Source organism: Python bivittatus, unplaced genomic scaffold (genome assembly GCF_059951505.1).
Source record: "Python bivittatus isolate LINGU-HERP-01145 unplaced genomic scaffold, Pbiv_v1 ctg000070_np1212, whole genome shotgun sequence".
NCBI classification, from domain to species: Eukaryota; Metazoa; Chordata; class Lepidosauria; order Squamata; family Pythonidae; genus Python; species Python bivittatus.
In genome coordinates, this window is record NW_028277034.1 from 16,588,406 (window position 1) to 16,603,189 (window position 14,784).

Below are 14,784 nucleotides of genomic sequence, written 5' to 3' on the forward strand. Positions count from 1 at the left end.
CATTCCCTAATCAACTAAACTAAAAGACTGATATGACATAATTTATTCTCAATAACTCTATGCTGTATCCTGACAAGCAATGCATTATTTTCTAAATGGTCATAAACCAACTGCTTAATAATCCATTCCAGAGTTTTGTCCGCTATCTGCTTCAAGCTAACTAGTTAGTAGTTGCCCAGGTCTTCTATTTTTCCCTCTTTTGAAGACAGAAACATTTTCCCTTCTCCAACCTACAGGCATTATCTCTGTCCTTCATGACTTCTCAAAGATCACAGAAAGAGGCTGCAGAATATCATCTCAAGTTTCTTTAAGATTTTTGTATGTAATCGTTCTAGTCTAGGAAACTTCAACTTATCTGTGATAGCCAGGTGCTCCATAACTATCTCTTTACAGTACTTATCTTTAATTACCACTCTTCCATTTTGCCAATTGTTCTGTTTAAGTCCATTTCAGCAGAATTCCCTTTAGGTAAAAAACTAAAACAAAGTAGGAGTTGAAAGTTCTGTCTCCTGTTACTACCCTACCATCACCTTCTAGCAGTGCTCTCACTCCTTCCTTTTACTGCTGACATAGTCAATTCTTCCCTCTTTTTTTCTATTAGCTTTCCTTGAAAACTAAGTTCCTTGTATGCTTTAGCTCTTCTAACATTATTTCTGCAGATACCCAATACTTGCTGGTATATCTTCTTGGTCATTACATTCATCTTCCATTTTTTATGCAATCAAAAGCTGATTTTGAGCTGTAGTCACAATGATTTTCTAAGCTTCCCCATTTTTCCCCCCGTGTACATGGGATTCTGCCTAATACCTAAGCCTGTGGAAAGTGATTTTCTTTCAATCTAGAGTGCATGTGAAATGATGCTCCTATTTGTCTTTCTGTAGTCTTTTGAACCCTGAGATAATATGGTTATTTCCCCCTAAGATTCCCACTGTTTCTACCTCTTCAACCAGCATTTCCCTAGTGGTTTGGATGAGCTCTAGGACAGCTAATGCTCTTATCCTTTATTTTATTTTTTTGGAAAATGAAATGCCCAACACTATCTTCCAGGATCACTTACTCCTCCACAGAATTCAGTTTAAAGTTCTTCAGATCAGATTTGCAAGGTGCCTTTCAAGTGCATTCTTTCCATTTCTCATTATGTGCAGCCCAACTCTTGCAAGGAAACACTCTTCACAGAAGCACATCATATGTCAGAAGAATAAAATATTCCATTGGTAGTAGCCAGCTGCTTGCAGTGTTATTTTTCTTCCTTGGCCATATTCTTCATAAGTCAAGAAAATGCCCCATTCACACACTGGACGATCAGCATCACTCAAGAAACAGAATTCAATCAGATACCTGTATCTTAGCATCTTCCCTCCTTCCTGGTATTTTATAGTACTTTTATAGTCTTTTGTAGTGACCTCAAAGCTATATGTAGCTGTGTAGCTGGTTACTACATACTGTAGAGCAATCAAAATAGATGTTTGTCAGTGGGCTTTAAAAGTTTTGTGAACCTTTCTGCTACTTCCCAAAAGTATACCCCAGGAAGGGTTCTCCTCATTGCACCACTCATTTCATGGCAAAAGCAGTTTGTAGAGTTGCTCCCTCATTCTCTGAGGCTTGTGGCACCTGCCCTTCATCCAGGGATCTAGAAAGCTCATCAATAGAGAAGCCCTGGAATCTATTTCACAGCTCTAAAGTATAAAAGCTCTTATCAACAGGCTTAAGCCTTTGTGCCACAGTCTTTCATCTGCCCATTCTTGTTGCTTGGCTCAATTTTCTGGGAGTGTTCTTGGTTCTGCTGTTCCTCCACAATAATTTCTTGTGTTAAATACAAGATTTCCTAATCTTCCCTGCTTTGCCTTTGGCCCCTTTGGCTTTTTTTCAGGTGAAGATAGATAGATAGATAGATAGATAGATAGATAGATAGATAGATAGATAGATAGATAGATAGATAGATAGACAGACAGACAGACAGACAGACAGACAGACAGACAGACAGTGTTGTTGTTTTCAGTGATAAAAAAAAATTGGGCTCATCCTGTGCAATTCACAAAAGCCATTATTTCTGTCTCCATATTTCTATAAAAAAAAAAAGTAGAGAAGAGAAAGAACAGACACCTCCACATCAGTCTTACCTGTCTGCTTCTCTCTGGGGAGCTGGCTTTTGTATATTTCTCCTGAGATTTTGTCAATTAGATCAGCATCAGCCAATCCCCCATTCACACATTGGACAATCAGCATCACTCAAGAAACAGAATTCAGTCAGAAACAGTCAGGAAATAGGACACAGCCAGCAAGAATCAAACAGCAGTCTGTCTTCTTCCTCTCCTCCCTCTACTGCCAGTTTCCTCTCTTCAGCTGAACTCCCCTGCAAATCCCTCTTCTTGGGGGGGGGGCTTATATGTTCACCTCTCCTCTCTCAGAAATCAAATGAAATCTCCTCACTTTTCATAAAAACTGAAAATGGCTATGAAATCCCTTCTCTATCCAAAGTAAGTAAATGTGTTTCTGTGTGTGAGCATATATAGAGATGAATATAATGATGCCAATACATACTTCCCATATTAACACGGAAGCTTCTTGCAGCAACAGTAATTTGTGAACCTTGCTTAAGGAGAAATCATGAAGCAAGCAAAACCCCTCTCTGTTCTCAATAGTCAGTTCACTGTATCTGAGATAGTATGCTTGTCATAAAGATTTGTCATGGAAAATTCAGAAATACAGAGCACAACACTGAGGAGAAGGAGCCATGTTGATTGCAACAATCATTGGGTGCTTGTTTTACAGGAAAGAGGGACCCTGAACATTGGGAAAGTAAAGATTTTGATAAAAGCTGAAGGTTACAAGATGGGAGATCCTACTTTTGTGGAAGCTAGGCAGGTCTTCATCCCTGTACCTGGGGTTATTTCTATTGTTAGGCAAAACTGCCCTTTCAGGAGGACGGCAGAGCTGAGGAAATCCATTGTTAAGGTGATAGAATGTTGGGGTATTCCTGAGTGAGGATGGGGTTTCCCTGTGTTGCAATTCTCTTGTTAGGGCTGCCCTTGGGCTGTACTGTGAGCTGGTGAGGAGGCTTCTGTACTTTGGTTTAGATGGGATTGCAGGGAGACTTTGTCTGGTGCAGGGAGGGTTAATTTGGGTCTGGTAGGATTAGGCAAAGAGATGAGGTGGGTTTGACCCTGGTCATGCTTAAAAGACAGGGAAAAAAGGGTGCCGCCTCCATTCTGCTTGTAAAATTTATTTTTTCCACCAGAGATTGGTTTGTTTTATGTTTACAGTCAATGTTAACATTACTTCCTCATAAATGCTTGATGTTTTAGTTCTAAACAAGAAGTTTAAAAAACATGCATTCATAGATAAAGAAAAACATATTCTTCTTTACCCGTGATTCTCTGGAGAAATGATAACAATTTTGCATACAGATTTTGGCCTGCCGAGTGAGAAGAACTGAAATTATTTGCAAGATATATCATCCAATTTCTATGTGGACTTGAAATAATAAATTTCAATATATACTTAGCACCCAGCTTATTGCTATGATCCTTTCTTTTTTTAAAGTAAGTTCTCTTATCAGATTTGTCTCTCTGACTCTTGATAACAAAGTTAACCTTTTATTCCCAAACCATGTTTTTCTTGCTGAGAGGAAAGCATTAAAAAAGGGATATCAGCTTGATGTCATGCTTCCATTTATTTCAATCAACCATGTGCAGAAGGTCTTCTCCACAAACTGGATACTTATAAATGCTGATTATAAGGCAAATGACATTTTTAGAACAGTTTTGTGGGTTTTTTTTTCACAATTTAACTTGAAAATTTAAATGATATGTTATACTACCTGATGTAAATTATGCATACCCTCCATCCAATTTATTATTCTCCTATCTTAATACATAGCAAAAGAATAAAATGTACATGCATCCATGATTATATCAAATGCCAAAAGTGATGGCACATCAATTTACATTTATTTCCACTTTAAAGAATAAGAAAATTATAAGCTATTTATCCACTGAAGTATTTAGGAGAGATGGATAAAATTAATTGTAGGAAGTACATCATATTGTAAAGAGTAACTTGGATTACAACATGATCCATTAAACTCTGCATGGTCAAATGTTAGTTTAATAGAAAAGTAAGTTTAAGAACTTGATAATTGCAGCTGTATACAATATATTAGCAACTGTGCTATTACATATATTATTGAAACCTATATGATAATCATATAGTTATCATAGGTTTCTGAAAATGTTCCCTAAGGAGGAAAAATACATTACAAGAAGTATAAAGAATATCCAAAGACTGAGAAACATTATGTATTTAAATCTATTGAATTAACATTGTTAAGAATGTAAATCCAATGGATTATAGCTATTTTAGATTAATTTTATACATTTGAAATCACACCAAATAAACAGACAGTGCTATATGATATTAGATAATAAAATTGCAATAGAGAATGTTGGAATTCTGATTCCAAAATTTACTTTCTAGCTCTTGTAGAAATATCAGCATGTGTAAATTAAATCTGTTTTATTACTGAGTACATAATATTAAGATGCACAATTCATGAAGTTAATAAAACTAGTTCATGTATAAATAAAAGTCTGCATCCATACTAATAAAAAGGGCAATAATATTTACTTCCGCAGCATGAAAAATGTTTTCATAATTGTACTAATGTTTTACATTTGATCATTAACTGTTATGCACCTAAAGTGGTTAATGAGTACTAATATTGAACTACTGTTGTTTTATGAACTGACTGTATGATAAGTTAATGAAAATAAAGATAAGATCCAGGCTAACACATTTCTAATCTAGGCAGATTTACGTGCTTAATTAGATATTGAAATCATGATTCCCCCAGAGAAAATCAATATTGCAGTCTGGCTATAGTCAAACTTAAGTTTTCAGTGCTAATTTAAGCAATTTATCTGGATATCAAAACATTATCTAAAGTGCCACAGATCAGACCAATGAGTTTCAATTCATTCATTCATTCATTCATTCATTCATTCATTCATTCATTCATTCATTCAGTTTATATAGCTGCCTATCTCAGACCAGTGACTCTGGGTGGCTAACAACAATAAAAACAATCAACATTAAATACAGTACAAAAAATTAAATATAATATAAATGTAGCCAAGAGATCTTAAAAAACCATTGGTATCAACACAACCATGAAACAGGGCCCTTCACATACTTGGGGCCCCAGGCCCAGGCGTAAAGCCAGATCTTCAAGGCCTTCCGAAAAGCTAAAAGGGTTGGGGCCATCCTAATCTCAGGAGGGAGGATGTTCTGGAGGGCAGGTGCCACAGCAGAAAAGACATGTCTCCTGGTCCCCGTCAGCCGACATTCCTTAGCTGCCGGGACCTGGAAAGTGCCCAACCTGCTGGACTGGATTGGACGGGTAGAAACAACTGGGAAAAGATGGTCCCTAAGGTAATCTGGTCCCAAGCCATGAAGGGCTTTATAGGTGATGACCAGCACCTTGAATTGCACCCAGAAACACACTGGCCACCAGTGCAGCTCCTGAAGCAGTGGTGTTACATGTGCTGAGTAGTGACACTATTTACAACCCAGGCATCTGCATTCTGTACCAGCTCAAGCTTCCGAATGCTCAGAATATTTTAGTAATATTATGACCAGGGACAATAAAAATATGCATTCTTCAGATATGTTTTAATAAGTAATTTGTTATTTTTGTACAGTTCATGTGTACATGCAACATTCACATACTCTATAAGTACATACAATTTTCACTAGATGCATGCATGATAGCTGGGTCTGAATTGCCCAAAATATGACTTGATTAAACACTTTACCTTGTGGAGATGCTATACTTTGTCATAACTCAGCAAAGTATCTCATGGAGACACATAATTCTTCTTAGAGGCACAGATGAAGGGAACCTGATCCATCTCAACTGGCTGTGTTGCTTTGTTAACAGCTCATGTGCACAAAAAACACACTTATCAACATGAAGAAAATATATGCAAAATATATGTTTGATGTGTCATTTCACTTTGAAGGTGTACTCCAACAGAAGCCTTGATAAAATAAGGCACTCCTTTGAAGATGTTCACAGCCATAGTATCTGGGGAGGGAGGAAATAGCAAATTCTAAACTGTGGCAGGAAAAAAAAAAAGTTTCATCATGTTTCTCCATTCTTACTCCTTTCATCTGCCACCCCTTCATCTGCTTTCATTCCTTACCTTCATCAAAATCTCTTATAACAATTTTGCTGCTAACATGGTCACTCAGGGCTTGAGAGTATTAGCAGATAATATGACAAGCCTGAAAGAATGATCCTAGAACCCTGTCAGGGTTTCCAGACTGTCTGATAAATCTATTGCTTTAAATCTGCAAGAATCTGTCTGTCTGTGTCTCTCTCACACACACACACACTTATAAAAGCTGCCAAACTTATAATGACTCTTGGTGGCATACAGATCAAAAACTGATCCCAATACAATAAAACTGATGGTAATAACCAGGGGATCAAAACAACCCACATATTAATATAGTTTTCCACAGGAGCACATATCTCACCTAACCCAGGGCCTGGGAGAAAAGTCAGGTCTTTAAGGGCATTTAAAGGATAGCTGGGTCAGCTTATCCATCTTATCCAGTTTGGTGTAGTTGTTAGGGCATCAGGCTAGAAACAGGGAGACTGTGTGTTCTAGTCTCGCCTTAGGCACAAAGACAAGCGGGTGACCTTGATAATTTTGGCATTTTGCAACTCTCCATAGTACCACTGTTCAGTATTAAATATGCATTGTAGCATTGGAAATATATATTTTTGATTGATTTTTGAAGAACAATTACATGCTAGATAATCACGGATTGAATCTTCTGGTGATTACTTGCCCCAATCCTTCCCAACTAACTGTACCACCTGAAAATGTAATATGAAGTTCATAGAGCTGCTTAGAGAAATAGTCCCAAATCAATCTCAGATGCTAAAATAGATTACTGATGGAAAATGTCCCTTCCTATCTTTTTCCAGCAGCCCACCAAACTTCATTCAGGGATGCTGAACAAAAAACATTACAGTAAAGGTTATTACTATTGTCTATTATGATTAATTCCTGCTGAGTGAACAAGGATAATTGTAGAGGCTGCAAGAAGAATATTAGATACCTATTTTGTGGTAACAAGTTCACTGAGTGATTAAACAGGGAGAACTAAACATGATTTTGGCAGGGGAGATTAAAGAAGGGAGAATTAAATTTTTCCTCTAAGTACTCAGAGAACTTCAGCTGCTAAGAAATAACTATAAATGAATAATATATTGATGGTGCCTTAGGAAGCAGAAGTGAAGATGAAAGGCCATGATCTACAGCACTCATGGTACAATTGTATCCCTGCCTGAAAACGGAATAGTATATATCTTCCATGCATTGACAAGTGCAACCTTGTGTTTTGGGGTGGGAGGAGCCAGGGGAGAGAAGAATATAAGGACTGGAACAGTTAAGAGAGGAAAAGATGTAATACACTCCCGAAATGCAGATCTGTCTGTTTTCTGTCATCTGAGGGCGGGACATAGACTAATGGATTTAAGTTCCAAAAAGATAGATTCTGGTTAAATGCTAGGAATTTTTTTTCTAACAATAAGAGCAGTTTGGGAGTTGAATTAATTATCTAAATAGGCAGTGTTTCCTCTTCCATAGATGTTTTCAAGAGACTTATGATTTGCTTACTGAGCAGAGGTTTGGAGTTCCCACACTATAATTCTTAAATTTGTAACCTCACATACATTGTGGTTGTGGCAGGATACTGCCACTGGTATATAATATAAACCCGCCAGGGGGCTTCCAGGGGAGGAATGGTGGACCAAAGACATTTCCACAAAAGTGGAGCTGCTGACTGTAGTGAAGAATGAAAAGCTGGTGAGTAGACAAGGAGAAGATGGGAGATTGCCCATATGTGCTCTGGATGGCTGCTCCTTGTGAGGAGACTGCAGGACATCAGTCTCCCGCAGGCTTGAGCACTGGGAGATGGTGGGAACCATCTTGCTTGCAACCAAAGTTGGTGTCTTTTAAAGGGCACTAAGTTCACTACCCTTACTTGCTAATCACTTTTGGAAATTGCTCATTAATTACTTCTAAGCTATTAGAGACCTTCAGAATGACAAATCTGAAAATTCTGGATGAGTTTGCCTTCAGTCCTGAATGAAAGAAAATTTTAATCATAAGCTTAAGAATTTAAAGGATCTGAAATAAACAGCAAAAAGCTAAACAAGAATTTGATCTTAGAAAGATTTATTTATTTATTTATTTATTTATTTATTTATTTATTTATTTATTTATTAAATTTATATGCCATCCATGTCCCCCAGAGGGTGACTCTGGGTGGCTCAATGCACTAAAGGACCAGATAAATTTGAAATATTGAAACTTTTACAATAAGATTTTAGAATTATTTATAAAGGACAAGCAGCTTCTCATGAGAAATAGATCCTGTTTTGGCTTTTGCAAGACAACAAGGATAAGTAATTTCATGATTTAAAAACTGGACACTAGAGGGGATTAAAGATTTTAGGTAGAGGGGAAAAAATACAAGCCTACAAAATGATGCAAAACATTATAACAATGAAAATACTGAAGGAGATTTTTGAACAATGGAGTCAGAAAATAGTAGCCACAATGTCAACCATGTCAGTAATGATGTCTGCTTCTATGAACAGACTATGTCCAAAAGATATTATTGAAAAAATAACAGATGTAGAACAATTTTTACCTGACAAGACAGAGATGTATCAAAAGTGAAGTTATAACTAACAGGCCAAAGAATGACTTAGAAAGGGATGTTTCACTGGATTTACAAAAGAAACTGGCTGATGTTTTAAAATTTAAAAGGGAAATACAAATGACAAACCAAGACAGTGACCTGGCCAGGGTTTTCCTATTGGATTTACAAAAGAGGCTTGTTAAAGCCTTGAAGAACTCTGTGAGATGGGACAAAGAAGAAATGAAGAAAAATCAAACCCTAGGACAATATTTGAATAAACTAAAGTTTAAGATTGTTAGAAGTAAAAGGAAGGAATATAAAGTTGGTTTATTTGATCAAGGTTAAAATAAGAAATGTTGTTACTTCTGGCAAACCTTTATAGACTTTCTGCTAACACCAGAACTGAAAAGATGGATTTGTTTTTAGATAAGAGATGGGATACGGGATGAAGAAATAATTGTTTGAAACCTTAGAGGAGGCGAAGAGTGGCGAAATGTGTTTATACTTGTTATCATGAAGGTTTGAAGTCACTTCTTTATATATTTCTTTTCCCTTTCTTTATTATAACATTACTTTTCTCTTTCTTTTCTCTTTCTTCTTTCTCCTTGCACTTTTTTCTCCTTTCTATTCTATTCTCTTTAAGTTTAGTTTGTATTAGATTTACTATTATAATAAGTACACACACACACATACACACTCACACATAACCTGCCAGAGCCTGTGATCTCCACTCTCCCATTTCCTTTCCATGAGTTCCAGAAGTCTGGGTGTAGCTCACCCTCCAAGTGAGAAAGTTCTACTTGGGGCAGCTGCCACCATTTTTCATTGAGTGAGCAGATACCCCACTTTCCCCACAGTTCAATGAAATCTAGATGGGAGGAGAATGGCAATCACTTTCCCAGAACTAAACTTTTAAACAAGTGCCGTATTTTCCCCTTTTTAGCAGGATAAGCAGTTAAGAGCAAGCCTATGAATTATAGTAATTTTAAATTTTGAAATGTTGGCCCCGGGTAATCCAAATGTTGAAAGAGGAGTTCAGTGCCAAATGCCTATAACACACATCAGTCTTTATGTCAAGTCTATCATTTTGCAGGGGAGTCTATCATTTTGCAAAGCAACTGGGGAGAAGTAGAACACCGTCCCTGAACTGTTAAAATAGCTTTTTAGTTACAGGCCTTCTGCTGTTTTTGCCAGCAGAATTTACTTGGCCATACTTTTTACTATTTTTACTCTGAGAAGCCAAATCCATTCTGCCTACTGGCATTCTGGTTCCATGATCAGAAGCTGCTTCCAGGTGCTGCAGGCTGTGAGGACAGAACTGCACTCATTGCCAGCACTGACATTCCTTTGCAGTACGAGGTAGGGATGGTGCTGGTTTCTTACCAATCATTTACTCCTGCTTCAACCTACATCCTTCCTTTATACCTGTAACCTGTCTACATTTGGGCACAGATTGCTAGACCTGTATTCAGAAGTAGCCTGACAGGTTAGAGGTATGGAGAGCACCATCATCCTATGACCGGTTAGGTAGGCAACGTGACAAGTGGATTGTTAAGATGTCTTAACTATTTGTGTCTATGCAGATGATGAGGATTATTATGCCCACCACTCTTCTTTTATGGGTGAAAAGTTGCATGACTTCAGTACTTCTTTGGGTTTAGTTTCCTTTAGATGGAAGCCACAGGAAGGTAATTCACATATTGCAATGTCTGCACTGCTAGAAGCAAAAACACTCCAATTGCTTCTCCATCAGATTTCTAAGGAGTCTGCCAGCAATCTAAAAAACTTACAGTCCTAAAATCCAGTTTTCAGTTTCTTCCTCTGTATTTCTGCAGGCTTTTGTTCTTGTTACAAATACTGATAAATTTCACTATTGCTGAGAGAGAGAAGAAAGTCTGCATCCATCTATGATCGCTCTTTATGACAAGATCATTCCCAAAATGTCACTATATCAAGAAATAATTGGCTAACGAGTGGTTTCCATAGTAACACACTGGCTGTATTTTACCTAAAAAAAGATGTGCCTGGCCAGCAGGTTTAATTTTCTCAAGACCATGACGCCCCCAGCTTCACAACAATATGTTGTTAGTCTTACCTTAAATATTTTTTTCCTCACTGTTGTCTGATGCTTCATATTTTCTGAAAATACCTGCATGATTCACTCATATAGATACATTTCTTACTTATTGTGTATTTGAAAATTAACAGTTAATTGTGTAAATTAAAATGTATTTCAAGTGATACAATTATTGTAATATGGTTATAGCAATGATTTATGTATGTAAATATATAATAAGTATTATTAATCATGTCTAAGACATATATCTAAAACAACTCTTTTGCTTCCAAAGCAAATCAAATCAAAATATCTAGTTAGATTTACATCTTCATTTATACTTTTTATATCCCTTACAAATAGATTTTCTTGAAGACAGAAAATAAAAAGTATTAATGCTTCAAATATCCAATTGCAAAGTCGCACTGATAAATATATTGCTAATTAGATGGCCTTTTCTTCATTTCACTGGACCTAAGTTAGCTAACTCATCTCCAGTGATAGAACCATTCCCCTATCTCCAATTGAGGCTTTAAGTAAAGCATTTTTTCTGATATTAGTTTTGTTTTGTGATTATTTATAGTTAAATATTATTCCCTCTTGCATCTCCTGAAAATGCCATTAGGAACAAAATGTGGCATAATATTTTATCCAACCCCTTAGATAAATTGTCATCCCAACCTTCTCTTTGCCCTGCTGTTGCACCCTAGAAAAAGAATATAGTGCTCTCTTTGGCCCATAATGGCAAGAAAATTGCTGTAACTTTGAACCAGTTGCCAGCAATGCTAGATAGCCTGGATCCAGAGAATGGGAACAGCTTTTGCTCTCCTAACACATATTAGGAGTAAGAGAATGTAACTAATTAGGTTAGAAGGAATTCAGAAGAAACTGGATATATAGGGTGAAGAAGGATGTTGTTTTCAGATACAGTGAAGAAGGCTTTTTTTTTTCTGGGTCAGATTAAAATCCTACCTAGAGAAGATCCCTCAGAGCCACAATCCTTGCTTTGTGCATGGGATAAATTAGGAAAACTACAGAACTTGGAAAGTTTACTGTTTACTTCTGTCTTACTTCAACATTTCTGATGCTATGTGAAGTTATAGAATTTTTAATCTAACCTTGGAAAAAGAAACCCTTCCCAGCAGAAGTACTCCTTATTCTTCCCCAACTATAGCTCAGTGGTAGAACATATGCCTTTGATGCAAGTAGTATAAAATTCAATTTTTGCATGTCTAGATAAGGCTGGAAAACATATCTAACTGAAACCCAGAGAGCTGCATCTGGGCTGACAATATATAAATTGCTGGGTCAATATACAGTAACAGCTTTCTCAGAGGATTCTTTGGTATCTGTAATTCTCAAAACAATCCAGGTTAAGAAAACTTGATATTCTTAACTTGAAAGCAGATATTCTATTTGATTCAAAGTTATTGGATAGTTTTGAGAACCTATACTTTATATTCTTCCTTGAATCTTATCAGAAACAGGTCTACCAACTGTAAAGAATTACAAGTAGTATAGCTCAGTAGAGTGGGATGAGAGACAGAAGAATATGCTGCAGGAAGCAGAAGAAAATATATCAAACAGAAGATAGTCTTATCCCCTTAACATTGTCTCTCATCACTGACTTTCCCAAAAGACATGCTGAAAAATATTGGTTAGACTCTTTGCCAAAAACTAACTTCATGTATTTAAAGGGGAGGAGATGATATCACTGAAAGAAGCTGATTGATTAAACCCTTTTTTCCCCCTCTCACCACCTTTGATTTCTTCTAGTGTGGTTCCCAGTTCTGATATAATGTCCCAATGGAACATGTAAATGACAGGATGTCATTAATCAGAAGTGTTGCTGAAAAGAGAGGAGATGATACTTATACAGAATATTAATCATTTTAATCATTAATTGTTTAATCATTAATCATTAAATTATTAATCATTTAAATCAATCATTAATCATTTTAAGGTATGATGCTCTAGCAGTATGAAGCACTGTAGAAATTACCACAACACCAGTTTCCAAGCTCCTGAATGAAATCTTATCAGTCTTATGGCAATATGAAAGAATGGGCTTTACAGTGTGCACTGATTGCCATCTGCTGGCAATATTTTGTAAATGAAGAGAAAGTATCAATTTTGCCATCATATCATATTTACACAAAAGGAAAAGATTTTCTCCCCCATGTAATTTTCCACTGAATTGTAGGATCATCACTAAATTATTGATAATATATCAAGAATCCAGAGCCAGGGTGGACTGTTTCATATCTGAGATAGTTTTCATTTAAATAAATATAGTATCTGGTTTGAGGGTGTTCTTTTAAACAACTCTTTTTGGAAACATGTTTCTGACATCTCTTTAAGTCTCCTTCATTATGGCAGAAAGTAGATAACAATGACAATATTAAGGAACTTAAAAGATTTATTCAGTATAGATAATTCTTACTGAGCCTCAGTAAGATCAGCCTTCTTAACTTCTAAATACAGAATAGTTTGCGAGATAAGGTTTATATTACATGACGAACATTCCACTGGAAACACCGTTCCCAGTTTAGATTTAAACAGCATTAACAACAAGGGATTAGACTGCACCCATCTGTAGATCTTGGAATTAAACTCTGTTAAACATTCTTTGTAAAGACTGTAGTGTTGGACATTTTTCATAATTTAATTCTAGGTAATAAATATATGCCAGTGTAAGATTATTTTATGAAATGATGTATCTATTCTTAAATATGGATCTTTTCCCAATTTTAATATAATTGATACTGGTTTTACCAGGAATATGTTTACTTTGGTAAGAAGGGCATGCTTTTCCCAATCCTAGCATTCTGTGCTGCCATCATGTGGTCTTTTGTGAATTAACTGAGTCAGTATTTGGACTGATACATAGCTTGCTGATGCATGGTTACAACTGCCAGAGATTGTAATAGTGCAGGGAGGAGAAATGGGTTGCAGACATTGCTGTGAGATGTATTCATGTGCAGCTTCTATGCTCTTTTCCTCCATACAAGGATAGCACAAACACAGAAAACTGAAAATATGGGAATTCCACCACATCTCAGTTTACGTGCTTTCTATGCTTTAATGTAGGTGTGTATAAATGTGTGTGTGTGTGTGTGGGGGGGGGATTCTTGAAAAAAGTCCTTCATCTATGAATTTAGCATGTGTTCTTCAAAACTGACAAATGTGGAAAGGAGAAACAAAAGAGAAACAAACAAAAAAGACCAGGAAAAGTTTGGAAAAGGTTTTCCTTGTGTTGTAGATACTGTAGGAGGAAAGCCGCATTAGCCTTTGGTAGCCAAAAAAGAGGAATCCCACAGCACCTTTTCAGCCTAACAAATTTTATTACAAGGTATAACCTTTCCTGAGCTATATCATGATGTACGGAGATATAGCAGATGCATCGACTGGCTAAACTAATGGAGAATTTAAATGAAGATGAGGCAGATGGTGAGAAGAGAGGGAAGGACCTGATGTTTATGTAGGTACAGATTAATTCTGTAATGAATTTGGATCTCAGGGAACTGCAGTATTTAGCAGTCAAAAATTGGGATTACCTAGCTATATTTGGCTGATCCCAAACAAGCTAAACAGGATCAGCCTTGGTTATTTGGACAGAAATATCAGGCTTGTAGAATAGACTAGGAAATCAAGTGAAAAACATAAGGGAATGGAAATCAGTTCCTTATTTTGCCTTATTTTGCCAGCTTGACTAAAGAAGTAAAAGATGAAGAAAATTAGAAGGATTTTTTTTTTTAAAACCCTGCTATTTACTACATATCAGCAGAATAACAGTGAGATTTTAGAATATCTTAAAATTTTATGAATTTTGTCCATTCTCTCTTTGGTGAACCAGATTTGTAAAAGGGTGGTAGGAGAAGGCAATAAAAAAGCTATTTAATGAAGAAGCTGACATTTGAGCTATGATCAGGCAAAAAAGAATATTGAAGTGAGGAGGCTGAAGTTAAACTGTAACAACTTGGTGACTTCCTAAGTGGGACAATTCA